The sequence below is a fragment of the Neovison vison genome, chromosome 7, assembly GCF_020171115.1.
Source record: "Neovison vison isolate M4711 chromosome 7, ASM_NN_V1, whole genome shotgun sequence".
Classification (NCBI taxonomy): Eukaryota; Metazoa; Chordata; class Mammalia; order Carnivora; family Mustelidae; genus Neogale; species Neogale vison.
The window spans coordinates 60735477-60748616 of record NC_058097.1 but is presented as its reverse complement, the minus strand read 5'-3'; the positions used below and the strand labels follow the sequence as shown (position 1 = coordinate 60748616).

The window sequence follows — 13140 nt, the reverse complement described above, 5'->3', positions numbered from 1 at the left end:
CTCTGTCCCTGGAACTAGGGGCAACAAAGAGCCAGAAGGGACTCAAAGAGGCATTTTCCCATGAATGGGGTGTGGACCATGTCACAGGAAATCATAGAAGTCTTTGGAGGCTGTGACAGAAAGAGAGCCCACACTCCAGGGCCAAGAGATGGTCTGTGTTCCCTTCCCTTTTTGCGTCTATTTCTCCTCTGGGCTCATTGCCACTGATATCTCAACCTGAGCCATTCGGAGACATCACACGAGTGTCTGAGCTGACATGAGCTCCCCAGCACGGCAGGAACCCATGTCCTCTGCAGCAGCTCTGGTTCTGGGGACCCGTCCATGGTGAGGACCAGGGTTGTGGGGATGAAGGAGACCCATGGGGGAGGCTCTGGGAGGGAAGGACCTGCCCTGGTCTCCTCACTTGATTGGGCATCACAGGGAGCCCCAGCGTGCCCCCGCTGCACCGTCATGGACACCGGAGCCAGGCTAGGCCCCTGGGCAGGGGTTGTTCACCTTCCTATTGTCATATCCTGCATACGTGACAACCCCATGATAGGACAACTACCTCTGAGAACCACACCTTGTATGTCTGCATGTCCTGTGGGCACCGTGGTCTCACCCTCTGGCACCGTGGTCTCACCCTCTGCACAGCCAGAGTGAGAGAGACGAGACACCATGACCCCCACCTTCATGGCCTTGCTCTGTCTCGGTGAGATCTGAGGGGGAAAGGGAGGCCTTATTTGGGAAGAAGCCACCGAAGAGTCAAGCCCTGGTCTGTCAGAGACCCCAGGCTCAGGAGGCTCATGGGGAGAAGGGTTCTGCTAGGATTCAGGGCAAACGTCTCACACGGACTGTCTTCCAGGGCTGAGTGAAGACCCCAGGATGCAAGCACAGGCAGGTGAGTCTGTCCCCAATGGTCCCAGTCCCACCTCCTCACTAGGGACAGGGGTCACCCAGCAGGCTGCTGGGCATGTAGAACAGCAGTCCTGGGCTGACCCAGGGGTACTTCTGGGGGTTTGGCGTTGAGTTGGTACCTGGGGATGGGGAAGGTCTGTGTCCCAGCCTCTGTTTCCTTCCAGGGACCCTCCCCAAACCCACCATCTGGGCTGAGCCCAGCTCTGTGATGCCCTGGGGGACACCTGTGACCATCTGGTGTCAGGGGAGCTTGGAGGCCCAGGAGTACCACCTGCATAAAGAGGGGGACTCATGGAATTGGGAAAAACGGAAGCCACTGGAGTCCGGGTACAAGGCCAACTTCTCCATCACATACATGACAGATGTATATGCAGGAAGATACCGCTGTGACTATGAACGCCCCAATGACTGGTCAGAATACAGTGACCCCCTGGAGCTGGTGGTGACAGGTGTGATCCCACTCAGAGTCCCAGCCTTAGACTCTGCCCTCAGGAAGGGGGTGGGCTCTCAGGTGTCTCCCTCTTACAGACCAGCCTGGGGATACCTTGGGGGTCTGACCCGATTTAACACCACCCCATCCTCCTCTCCTAGGATCCCAGGGCCAACCCAGCCTCTCAGCCCTGCCCAGCCCTGTTGTGACCTCAGGAGGGAACGTGACCCTCCAGTGTGCCTCACAGATGGGATTCCACAGATTCGTCCTGATGAAGGAAGGAGAGCGCCAGCCCTCCTGGACCCTGGGCTCCCAACCAGCCCCCCGTGGGGGTACCCAGGCCCTGTTCCCTGTTGGACCTGTGACCCCTAGCCTCAGGTAGATGGTCAGATGCTATGGCTATTACAGCAATACCCCCCAGGTGTGGTCGGACCCTAGTGACCCCCTGGAACTGCTGGTCTCAGGTGAGAAAGTCAGACTGTTGCCCCATCTGTGTTTTGAGGCACCTGAGAGTTAACAGGGACACTGCTCCCAGGGCCCAGAGCCCCCATCTGGGGCACAGCCTGTCTCTGCATCTTCTTCCGGAGCTGATGATCCTTCCAGATTGCCTTTATTACCTGAATGCCCCCGGCCATTGTCCTCCCTCCCCTCCCCCTAAAGGACCCATGCCCCAAAGACAGGGTGGGAGCGGGGACCACGGGGACTCACAGGTCAGAGTCACGGAGGGTGACGGACAGTGAGACCGAGGAGTCAGGATAGGAGAAGGGAAGTTTGGGGAAAAGCAGCCCCTGCCATCCACTGCTGGTCTCTCCCAGGTGTGTCAGGAAAGCCCACCCTGCTGACCCAGCATGGCTCTGTAATGATGTCTGGACAGAGCGTGACCCTCCAGTGTCGCTCTGATGTTGGCTATGACAGATTCGCTCTGTCCAAAGAGGGGGCACCTGACCCTCCCTGGCAGCTTGGCAAGCAGCCCCAGGCTGGGTTGTCTGGGGCAGACTTCCCCCTGGGCCCTGTGAAACCCTCCCATGGGGGCCGGTACACGTGCTACGGTGGACACACACTCTCCTCCGAGTGGTCGGCCCCCAGAGACCCCCTGGACATCCTGCTCACAGGTGAGGGCTCACAGCATTAGTCAGGACCCAGACGCTGCACAGGTCCTGCCAGGGGAGCCCATGGTGGTGGCTGGGATTGGGGTGGGGGGTTCCGGGGGGAGGGAGAGACAGAGAGGGACAGGGGATGTGATGGCACAGACTCGAGGACACAGACAGACTCCGTTCAGAACAAGGGCTGGACAGCCCCTCACACGCCCTTCCTCTCCCTAGGACAGCTGCCCTACACACCCTCCCTCTCGGTGCAGCCGCGACGCATGGTGGCCCCAGGAGAGAATGTGACCCTGCTGTGTCTGTCACGGAGCTCTGTGGACACTTTCCTTCTGACCAAGGAGGGAGTAGCCGATCCCTTGCTGAGTCTTAGATCACAGTACCGAGCTGGGCAGCACCAGGCTGAATTCCCCATGAGTCCTGTGACCTCAGCCCACGGGGGTACCTACAGGTGCTATGGCTCCGCCAGCACCTCCCCCTATCTGTTGTCACAGCCCAGTGACCCCCTGGAGCTCCTGGTCTCAGGTGAGAGTCGCTGAGTCTGTCCCTCTGTGTCCCAACATTGTCTTCAGGGCCCTGTGTCCATGAGGGCTCTGGTCTAGGATGGGAGTGAGGGGCTCCAAGGGAATGTCAGCAGAGGGGTCTACCCCTCACAGTGCAGGAGGGAAACAGGGTCTTCCCACCCTTGCCCAACCCTCGCCCACAGCACCAGAATTGTCCCGGTGGAGGAGGGCCATTGGGGCCACAGGGCACATGAGGAGGAAGAGTGTGTGCTGTGATAAGGAGTCAGGGGAGGCTCCAGCCTCCCTCCCCACCCCACACTTCTGTCTTTTCCCCAATACCCTCTATGGGTCCCGGCACCACAACCACAGGCCAGGCTCAGCTGACTGTGAGTCACAGGGGCTGCTGTCCAGTGGCTTTTCTTCTAGGCTTTCAGAGATGCCAGGGAGACCTCGGGACTCCAGGGGCTCTGAGGCTGGTGGAGGGAGCTGGGGTGGTCATGGCAGAGGGAGGTGGAGGGGCCCAGTAGGGGAGGAGAAGTCAAGTGCAGTGGGGAGTCCTGCAGGCCTTGCACCTCACCCTTGCTGACCCCAAGAGGCTCTGAGGGTGAATGATGGTCTCTGTCAGCCTTAGTGGGTGGGTCAATGGGGAGCGGAGGCTGAGCTGCTCCCTCAGTTCAAGGGCCTCCGGAGGTGCTGGCTGGCACATGCCCCTCCCCTGTGTGGACCTCAGTTTCCCCAAGTCTAAAGGAGAGAGTCGTGGACAGAGTAGGTTTCCCATCAGACCATGACTCTGATCCTGGGAGAGGAGGGCTCATGGTGAAGACCCCCAGGTAGTGATCTATGGGTCCTTTCGCAACAATGACAGTGACGTTGTAGGGGGAGGGGAGAGAGGACAATGGCTGGGGGCATTCAGGTAATACGGGCAATCTGGAAGGACCATCAGCTCCGGAAGAAGATGCAGAGACAGGCTGTGCCCCAGATGGGGGGCCAGAACTCTGAGCTGGTGTCTGCACAGGAGACAGCATGAGGAGAACACAGGAAACCCACAGTTGTGTTTTAGTCCCAGCCCTGCCGCCTCCATGCTGGGTGACCTGAGACACATGAATAACCTCTTCTCTTTGTCTCAGTTTTCTGTCTATGGTGTGGGCGGTGGGGCAGCAGTCGTCTGCTGGGTGATTGTTGATGGATACAGAGCTGATTGCACAGAGCCCAGCAGGTTCCTGCCACACAGTAGGCGCTCAGTTAAATGGCATCACTGGCTCATTCATGGTGTAGCTCCTGCCCGAGGTCCCCACTGGTACCTGTACATCCTCATCGTGGCCGCAGTAGCCTTCATCCTGCTGCTCGGCCTCCTCGTCTGCCTGCAGGTTCAACACCAGGATCGGAGCAAAGGCAGGACATTGGGTGAGAAGGGAAGGGGGTGATGGGCTGCAGGGGTGGTGGCGGCTCCATGGGCCAAAGAAGGATGGGCTCAGGGCAGCAGCCAGAGGGAAACCAGAGTGGTTTGAAAGGCCAGCGTAGGAGGACACTTGTGCAGAATCTCAACCCAGAGAACCTAGAAAGAAACCCTGAGGTCAGCCCCACTGTGCCAATTGAAGGTTTTCCCCTCTTTTGATCTGGAGATATGGAGAATCACCCAGACAGTAGGTGTGAAGGGCGCCTTTCCCTGGAATCAAAAGGGGGAGGGGGTCATACCCTCCCAGCCTAGAGGGACACTGATCCCCAATGTCCTACAGGGGCTGCAGACCCAGAGCCCAAGGACAGAGGCCTGCACAACAGGTAACTCCTGCCCGCAGTCCCCCATACTCCCACCCACCTGCCCCTGCTATGCCCCCTAACACACTGTCTCCTCCCCAGATCCAGCCCAGCTGCTGCCACCCAGGAGGAGAGCCTCTGTGAGATGAAGGGGGATGCCCTGGTGGTGGGCTGGGAGGGTCTTGGGGAGGGGTTGAGGACTGAATTCCCACATACCCCTCAGCCCACTGCTGAAGCCCCAGTATGGCAGATGTCCTAAGTGGGAGGAGGGCAGAGTCTGTAGCTGTGAGAGGAGGGCTCAGGGAACTTGCCAAGAGACACACCCCGTTCTGTCCCAGCAGACACTGCCATGCAAGACACTCAGCCTGTGGAGGGGGTAGAGCTGGACCATCAGGTGAGACCCCCAGCCCTCGTGCAGACCCCCGGGCCCTTGTGGTACCAAACAGAATCCAGTAGACGCTTCTGTGTCCTCACACCACCCAAACTCAGTAGTGTCCTTCAGAGGCCCTTACACTCCTTGGGCACCCAGGATCAGCCCACTGTGATCTTGTGGGTCCTCCTCTGTGCTCCTCTTATCTGGCTCCCCAACCACTGCCTGACTACTGGTTGTTGGGTGCATGCCCATGTCTCAAGAGGGTGCATGAAGAAATTCTCCCACTGGTCACTAAGCCCCTTCATTCATTCAGCCAGCAAAAGACACAGGGAGCCCAGCATTTGCCAGGCTCCACCTAGTGCTGCTGGCATAGCTGTGAGCAAATCTGACCACCCTCCATGAGTTCATTTTGTGGGTGGTGGACAATATGCACGGAAGTGGGCAGCATCCTCAAGAGCAACATGTGGCCAGGGAAAATAAAGCAGGGTACAGAGTAGCAGGTGCAAAGGTCCTGAGGCAGCAGCATGCTTTATCAGGAGCATGGCCCATGCAGCTGCAACCAAATGAGCAAGAAACACTGTCCGGAATAGAATCAGAGCCAGAGTTGAATCACATGCCCCAGGGCTCAGGAAGCCCCTGGAGAGTTCACCAGGGAAGTGACCTAATGGGCAGGAAAGTTTGAAGCATCGCTCTGGCAACCATGGGGAAAATTGTCTGAGGTGGTCGAGGGGAATCAAGGAGACAAACCTCCCCCTCACTCTCTGTCCACAGCAGAACACACAAGATGCAGACCCCCAGGGACCGACGTACGCCCAGGTGAGCCTGTCAAGATCAAGATTCAGGTGGGGACTGGCCACTTCTCCTTTCCCTGTGTCAGAGGGATTACTGGACTCGGAGGACAGACAAGCAGAGGAAAACAAGCAGACAGACTGTCAGGTGGGTCCCTTCTTCTTTAAGCGTTCAGGGTCCCCCTCCTCAATCATAATCCTCCCCTCTCTTCCCCACTGCAGGTTGCTGCATCTGACACCCCCCAGGATGTAACCTACACCCAGTTTCACCCCTTGACTCTCAGACAGGAGACAAGGGCATCCCCTCCTTCCCAATTAGGGGAGCCCCCAGCAGAGCCCAGTGTGTATGCTGCTCTGGCCATGCACTAGCCCAGGAGGGGTCCTGACCCCACACTCCATGGAGGGGGTCCACAGGGACCCTGAAAGGCACAGGAGTTGCCCACAGTAGGTGTCACCTAATGATGACCCCAGCCAGCCTGGACTCTTCACATGGACCAGTAAGAACTCCTGGGACCCTCTGGGAGTCACTGATTCTGCCATCAAAGATAGTAATACCCCTACACTTTGGAAATCAAAGCAACAGACTTCCCAATTACCCAAGAATGAAATGAGAAGATCCAAATGGAAATGAGAGAAAGTTTACACTGAAGGACAGTGTAAATGTTACACATCAAATCTTTGAAATGGGAAAATAAGAACCAAGAACTAATCTATTAGAACAGAAAAAGACTAAAACAATTAATGGCAGAACCTATTCCATCGAGAATTTGGGAAAAGAATAGCTAGTTATTCCAAACAAAGTTAGAAGGCAGAAAATAATAAAGACAAGATGTAGCTAGTAATGAGGACAAATATAAAAATGGAGAAAAATTAATGAAGCTAATAGTGTTCCTTTTTGTAAGCAATGGTCACATTTATAAATCTTAGCCACAAAACTAAGGAAAGAGATAAAGAGAGGGAGGAGGTACACATCACCGTTATTATGATGGCATCCATCCTACAGACCTTAAATTTAGAATGGAACATTATTAACTCTTTTACGCTGATATATTTGACATGTAGATGAAATAGGTAAAATTCTCAAAATAGAAGCTACTAAATTGATGGAGAAGTAGAAATTATGTATCACCTTATGAATACATTGAATGCATTGACTGTGATTAAACTGTCCCCCATCTGAAGTGTGTGGAAACTGAGAGAAATGGAGTCAGAGTGGTGGCTGGCGGGCTGGACTGTGGAAATGGGGAGGTGTTGGTCAGGATTATAGACAGAAGAAGAACAAGGTCTCTACAGTTGTAAGACCACAAGTTCTGGGGATCTCATATACAGCATGATGACCGCAGCTCATAACACTGTATCCTATTCTTGAATGTTGCAAAGAGAGTAGATCTAAATGTTCTCATCACATACAAGAGAGGCAGCTGTGGTATGGCATGGAAGTGTGAGCTAACAGCATGGGGAGAATCATTTTGTTATATTTGTGTCTGTTGAGGAAGCTTCATTGGCAATTTCCTCCAAACACTTACCCCTTGAGGAAACACACACATGGTTACACACATGCATATACACACACCAAAATTACACAAACCTTTCCTGAGAATAAAAAGGGAGGAAGCAATATTGGATCAGGCCAGGGAACTGTGAACACCAAAAAACTGGCAAGGTAATTACAGAATGAAAAAGGGGCAGAAATTCCTCTCACGTAAACCTAGATGTACATCTCTAAACAAAACGTTCACAAATAAGATCCAGCAATAGGACTCTACATCATGGCCACACTGGATTTTGGGGGGAGGGAAGGAACAGAGTAGTTTAACTCAATCAATATAATCTGATACATTAACAGAATATGTAAAAATGACCATCTCACACACCAGAGGGAGGGGTATGGGGCGATGGTTGTAAAGGTCAAGGAGATTAAGACGTACCAACTTCCAGTTACATAATAAATGAGCACCAGGGGTGAAAATGACACTTTAGGGAATATAATCAGTAACATTGTAATCATTTTTTGTGTGACACATGGTAATTGGATTTCTTAGAGTGAGCACTGCCTAATGTATATAAATGCTAATTCACTATGATGGACACTTGAAACTAATATCACATGTTAACTATAAATCAAAATTCAAAAATGTATTATAAATTGGCTAATTGAACATAATAATAAAAATTTAAAATTAATAAATGATCTCAACAGATGCAGACAAAGCTTTTGATAAAACACACCAACAATTCATAATGCACACAAAATCTCATCCAAAATAAAATGGAGTTTCCAACAATTCATGAAGCCATGGTTAGCAATCAGCACCTGGCCTTCATCTTCAAAGGTGAGAAGTTGAAATCCTTCTCTCTGTGATGGGGATGATCCAAGTATGTTTCTTATGACCGTTTGTATTCAGCACAGCATTCAGTTCATATAATTGGAGGTACCAACCAATCCTTAAACCAGTTAGCATGGCAAAAATTAACAAGACAGGGAACAACAAATGTTGGTGAAGATGTGGAGAAAGGGGAACCCTCCTACACTGTTGGTGGGAAGGCAAATTGGTATAGCCAGTTTAGGAAACAGTGTGGAGGTTCCTCAAAAATTAAAAATAGAGCTACCCTATGACCCAGCAATTGCACTACTGGGTATTTACCCCAAAGTTACAGATGTAGTGAAAAAAAGGGCCATCTGTACTCCAATGTTCATAGCTGTAAGCACCTATTTAGCCAGAGCGATTCCATCTCGGTTGAATAGCCATCTTGTTGTTTGTGCAGTGAACTTAAATTGACCCTCCCCCAGAGAAACTTACTTAAAAGCAAGTCCAGGAAACCAGGAAAATGTAGTCATCTAGTTCCTGATAACACAGCCCAGAATACAAGGACAAGTCAGGCCAGATGGAGACATCTAATCAGTACGAAGTACTGTTTGTAACACTGAGAAGGTCTTGCCCAATCCGAAATGACTCCATCTTGGGAAGGACGACCATCTTATTATTCACACTGAATATGTTAACTGACTAAGCCTTCCCAAAAAGTACTGTTTGTAACAGTTTCTGGTATGGGATAATCTTAAATAAAAAGTCACCAGTCCAGATGGAACTAGCCAATCAGCAAGAGACACACAAACCTGGTGGGTTGAGATACCAAGATATGGGTTGCAGTTTCACCCAATAAAAGGTAGACTGTAAGATTGGGAGGGGTTTCTCTCTTTAGAGGAGGCCCTGACCGGTCAATCGATTCTTGAGCCTGTAGACTGGGGGTGGTCGCTCTCTTCAGAGATGGCCCTGCTCGGTCAGTCTGACTTCTAATGCTGGCATAAAATAGAGCTTTGCATAATTTTTACTTTGTCTCAGTTTCGTTCCTTTGATAACAGACCCTAACAATAGCAGCAATGGCCACAGTCGCTAAACTGTGGAAAGAACCAAGATGACCTTCAAAAGATGAACTCTTGCCTTTTTAATTTGTGTAAGGTGGTAACTCAATGGTTTTGATTTGAATTAATAAAATCTTGGAAAAAAAACATAATGATGACTCGAGGAGATTATGCTGAGTGAAATAACTCAAGCAGAAAGAGTCAATTATCATATGGTTTTGCTTACTTGTGGAGCATAAGGAAAGACATGGAGGACATGGGGAGATGGAGAGGAGAAGGGAGTTGGGGGAAGTTGGAGGGGGAGATGATCCATGAGAGACTGTGGACTCTGAGAAACAAATAGGGTTTTGGAGGGGAGGGGGTTGGGATGGTTGAGCCTGGTGGTGGGTGTTCAGGAGGGCAGGGATCCCATGGAGCACTGGGTGTGGTACATAAACAATGAATCTTGGAACACTGAAAAGAATACAGACATTAAAAGCAAAATTCAGACATAGGATCTATACTGACTGAGACAAATGAGAACATATGCCTTTAATGATTTACATTGATTAGCTTTCTAAATTCAACAACAACAGTATTTGGGCACTTCTGTTGAATGGTAGATGCTGAGAATACATGAAATGTAATAAAACCACTTTTCCTCGTCTAAAAAATAACAATGATGTATTTATGCTGCTTAATTGAATTTAAATTTAAAAAACAAACCTGGTGTCTTCTAGACATGTGGATGGCTCTTACTTTTTTTTCATTTATTTATTTTCAGCATAACAGTATCATTATTTTTTCACCACACCCAGTGCTCCATGCAAGCCGTGCCCTCTATAATACCCACCACCTGGTACCCCGACCTCCCACCCCCCGCCACTTCAAACCCCTCAGATTGTTTTTCAGAGTCCATAGTCTCTCATAATTCACATCCCCTTCCAATTTACCCCAACCTCCTTCTCTCTAACCCCCATGTCCTCCATGCTTTTTGTTATTGTAGCAACATGGACGGGACTCGAAGAGATTATACTGAGTGAAATAAGTCAAGCAGAGAGTCAATTATCATATGGCTCTTACTTTTTTATTCGAACTGATACCCTGTGTCCTTTGATTGAGGCATTAAGTCCATTTAATTCAGAGTCACTATTAAAGAAGATGTGGTTTATATATACAATGGAATATCACTCAGTCTGTATCACCTGTAACGTCCTGTTTCTGTAGATTGTTTCTTAGTGGTCCATGTTACGTTTGGGCTCTCTCTTTACTTCACAGAATCCCCCTTAATATTTCCTGAAGGGCTGGCTCGGTGGTCACATGTCCTCTCAGTTTCTGTCTGTCCTGAAATCTCTTCACCTCTCCATCAGTTCTGCACGACAGCCTTGCTAGGTGAAGGATTCTTGGCCGCATGTTCCTCTCATTTAGTAACTGAATGTGTCCCGGCTGCCCTTTCTTGATTGTCAAGTCTCTGTGGACAGGTGTGATGTTGGGGTGATGATTCTCCGTCCACAGGTTAGGAGCTTCTTGTCCCAACCTGCTTTCAGGATTTTCTCTTTATCTCTGAAATTTGCAATACATGTTGGGGTGTTGATCTATTTTTATATTGATTTGGGGAGGGGTCATCTCTACCTCTGGGACATGAATGCTTGTTTCTTTTTCCATGTTAGGGAAGTTCTCAGCTCTGGCTGCTCAAATACACCTTCTGCCCCCACCCCCAGTTTCCCGATAATTCTGATGTCGGTGTATTTCATAACATCCCTGATTTCTCAAGGCCTCTCCTCATGAGCTGTTAGTTGTTTGCCGCTCTTTCCCTCGGCTTCCTTCCTTCGCACCAACCTGTCTTCTACGTCACTCACTCTTTCTTCTGCCTCTTTTACCCTCGCTGTTAGAGCATCCAATTTAGACAGCATCCGCTAGAGCATTTTTAATTTGGCCTGATTAGATCTCATTTCTGCACTAAGACATTCTCTAGTGTCTTTTATGCTTTTTTTCAAGCCCAGATATTAACTTGATCACCGTTATCCAGAGCTCCACCTCTGACATCTTACTGGTATCCATATGGATTACATCTGTGGCGGAGAACATTACCTCTGGTTCTTTGTTTTGTTGTGAATTCTCACTTTGAGTCATTTTGCCCAGACAAGAATGGATGAGTGAGTAAGCAGAATCAAAAATACCAAATATATGGGGTGCCTGCGTGGCTCAGTGGGTTAAGCCTCTGCCTTCAGCTCAGGTCATGATCTTAGGGTTTTTGGATCGAGCCCTGCATTGGGCTCTCTACTCACTGGGGAACCTGCTTCCCCCTCTCTCTCTGCCTGCCTCTCTGCCTGCTTGCGATCTCTCTCTGTCAGATAAATAAGTAAAATCTCTAAAAAATATCAAATATGACCGAAGCTGAATACAGACTAGACAAATCCGAAGAGGTCAGAAATGAAAACAGAAAAGGAAATAAAGGGATGGGGGTGATCTGCTTGTTCCTGAATGAATTTTACTCTGTGTTTGAGATTTGATACTTTTTTGACACTAATTTGAGATTAAGACCCTTGATCTCAAAATTGCAAAGAAAGCAAAACTTACATATATACACAAATAAAATTGAAGAGTGAAAGGAGGCCAGAAAAGACCAATATATGTATAAATTGTAGATGTAAGAAATGAAAGTTTAAACATGACTTAAATACAGTGTCAATTATCATATGGTTTCACTTATTTGTGGAGCATAACAAATAGCATGGAGGACAAGGGGAGATGGAGAGGAGAAGGGAGTTGGGGGAAATTGGAAGGGGAGGTGAACCATGAGAGACTATGGACTCTGAAAAACAATCTGAGGGTTTTGAAGGGGGGGGTGGGAGGTTGAGGGAACCAGGTGGTGGGTATTGGAGAGGGCACAGATTGCATGGAGCACTGTGTGTGGTGCAAAAACAATGAATAGTGTTATGCTGAAAAGAAATAAAAACTTAAAAAAATACGTGAATACTGTTATGCTGAAAATAAAAATAAAAAAAATGCATGTTGGGGGAAATTGGAAGGGGAGGTGAACCATGAGAGACTAGGACTCTGAAAAACAATCTGAGGGGTTTTAAGTGTTGGAGGGGTAGGAGATTGGGGGAACCAGGTGGTGGGTATTAGAGAGGGCATGGATTGCATGGAGCACTGGGTGTGTTGAAAAAATAATGAATACAGTTATGCCGAAAAGAAATAAAAAATAAATTTTAAAAATTTCAAAACAAATACATGTTGATAAAATAGGAAAATAATTAAAAAGAGAAACCAGAAAAAGGAGACAGAGGGTGGCCCTGTACTGTCCTTTACTGGGCTGTCACCCTGAGACCTGCTGCCCAGTCAGGAGTGGACCCATTTGGCCTATCCTGGAGGATAGTGGAAGGTCCCCATGTTCCAGTCCTCTGCAGGGTGCCCAGGCTGAGAGCATCCCCCAGTTGGCACAGCTCGGGGTTTGTGGTGAATCAAGCTGAGAGTCCCCCCCGGGCTCACTGACCATAACCAGTTTCCCAGCTCTGCTGCTTGGGATCTCTACCGTCTCAGGCACTATGCTATTTTGAGGCTCCTGGGATCCAGGGACCACACGACCCACCTAGAATTCTGCCTGTTTCATACCAAAAGCCCCTTTCAGGTAGCCATATATCTCACTGGAGATTTCTAAGGGTTCATATTTTGCCCTCGGGGCTATAACACTCCTTGGTGAAGGACACGTGGAGGCTCCCGCCCCCTGCATTTGTCTTTGTTATCTCCCTCAGATTCACGCCTCTGGACATCCCACCTTGAAAAAAGTGCTCACTTCTCCACTTGTAGAGTTCCAGGTATGTTTTTTTCTTACATCTCAGGTTGAATTCAAGGTGTGCAGAATGGATTGATAGTTACGTAGCTAAATTCAAGGGACTGGATAAGACAGGGCCCCACACTCTCCCACCATCTTGTCTCTTCCCTTCA

The 13140-nt window shown here is 49.5% G+C and overlaps 1 pseudogene; it reads left to right on the top strand.

Annotated features, from left to right (window-relative positions):
- Positions 1–657: 657 nt before the first annotated feature.
- Positions 658–6215, top strand: LOC122913417 (annotated as a pseudogene).
- Positions 6216–13140: the final 6925 nt, after the last annotated feature.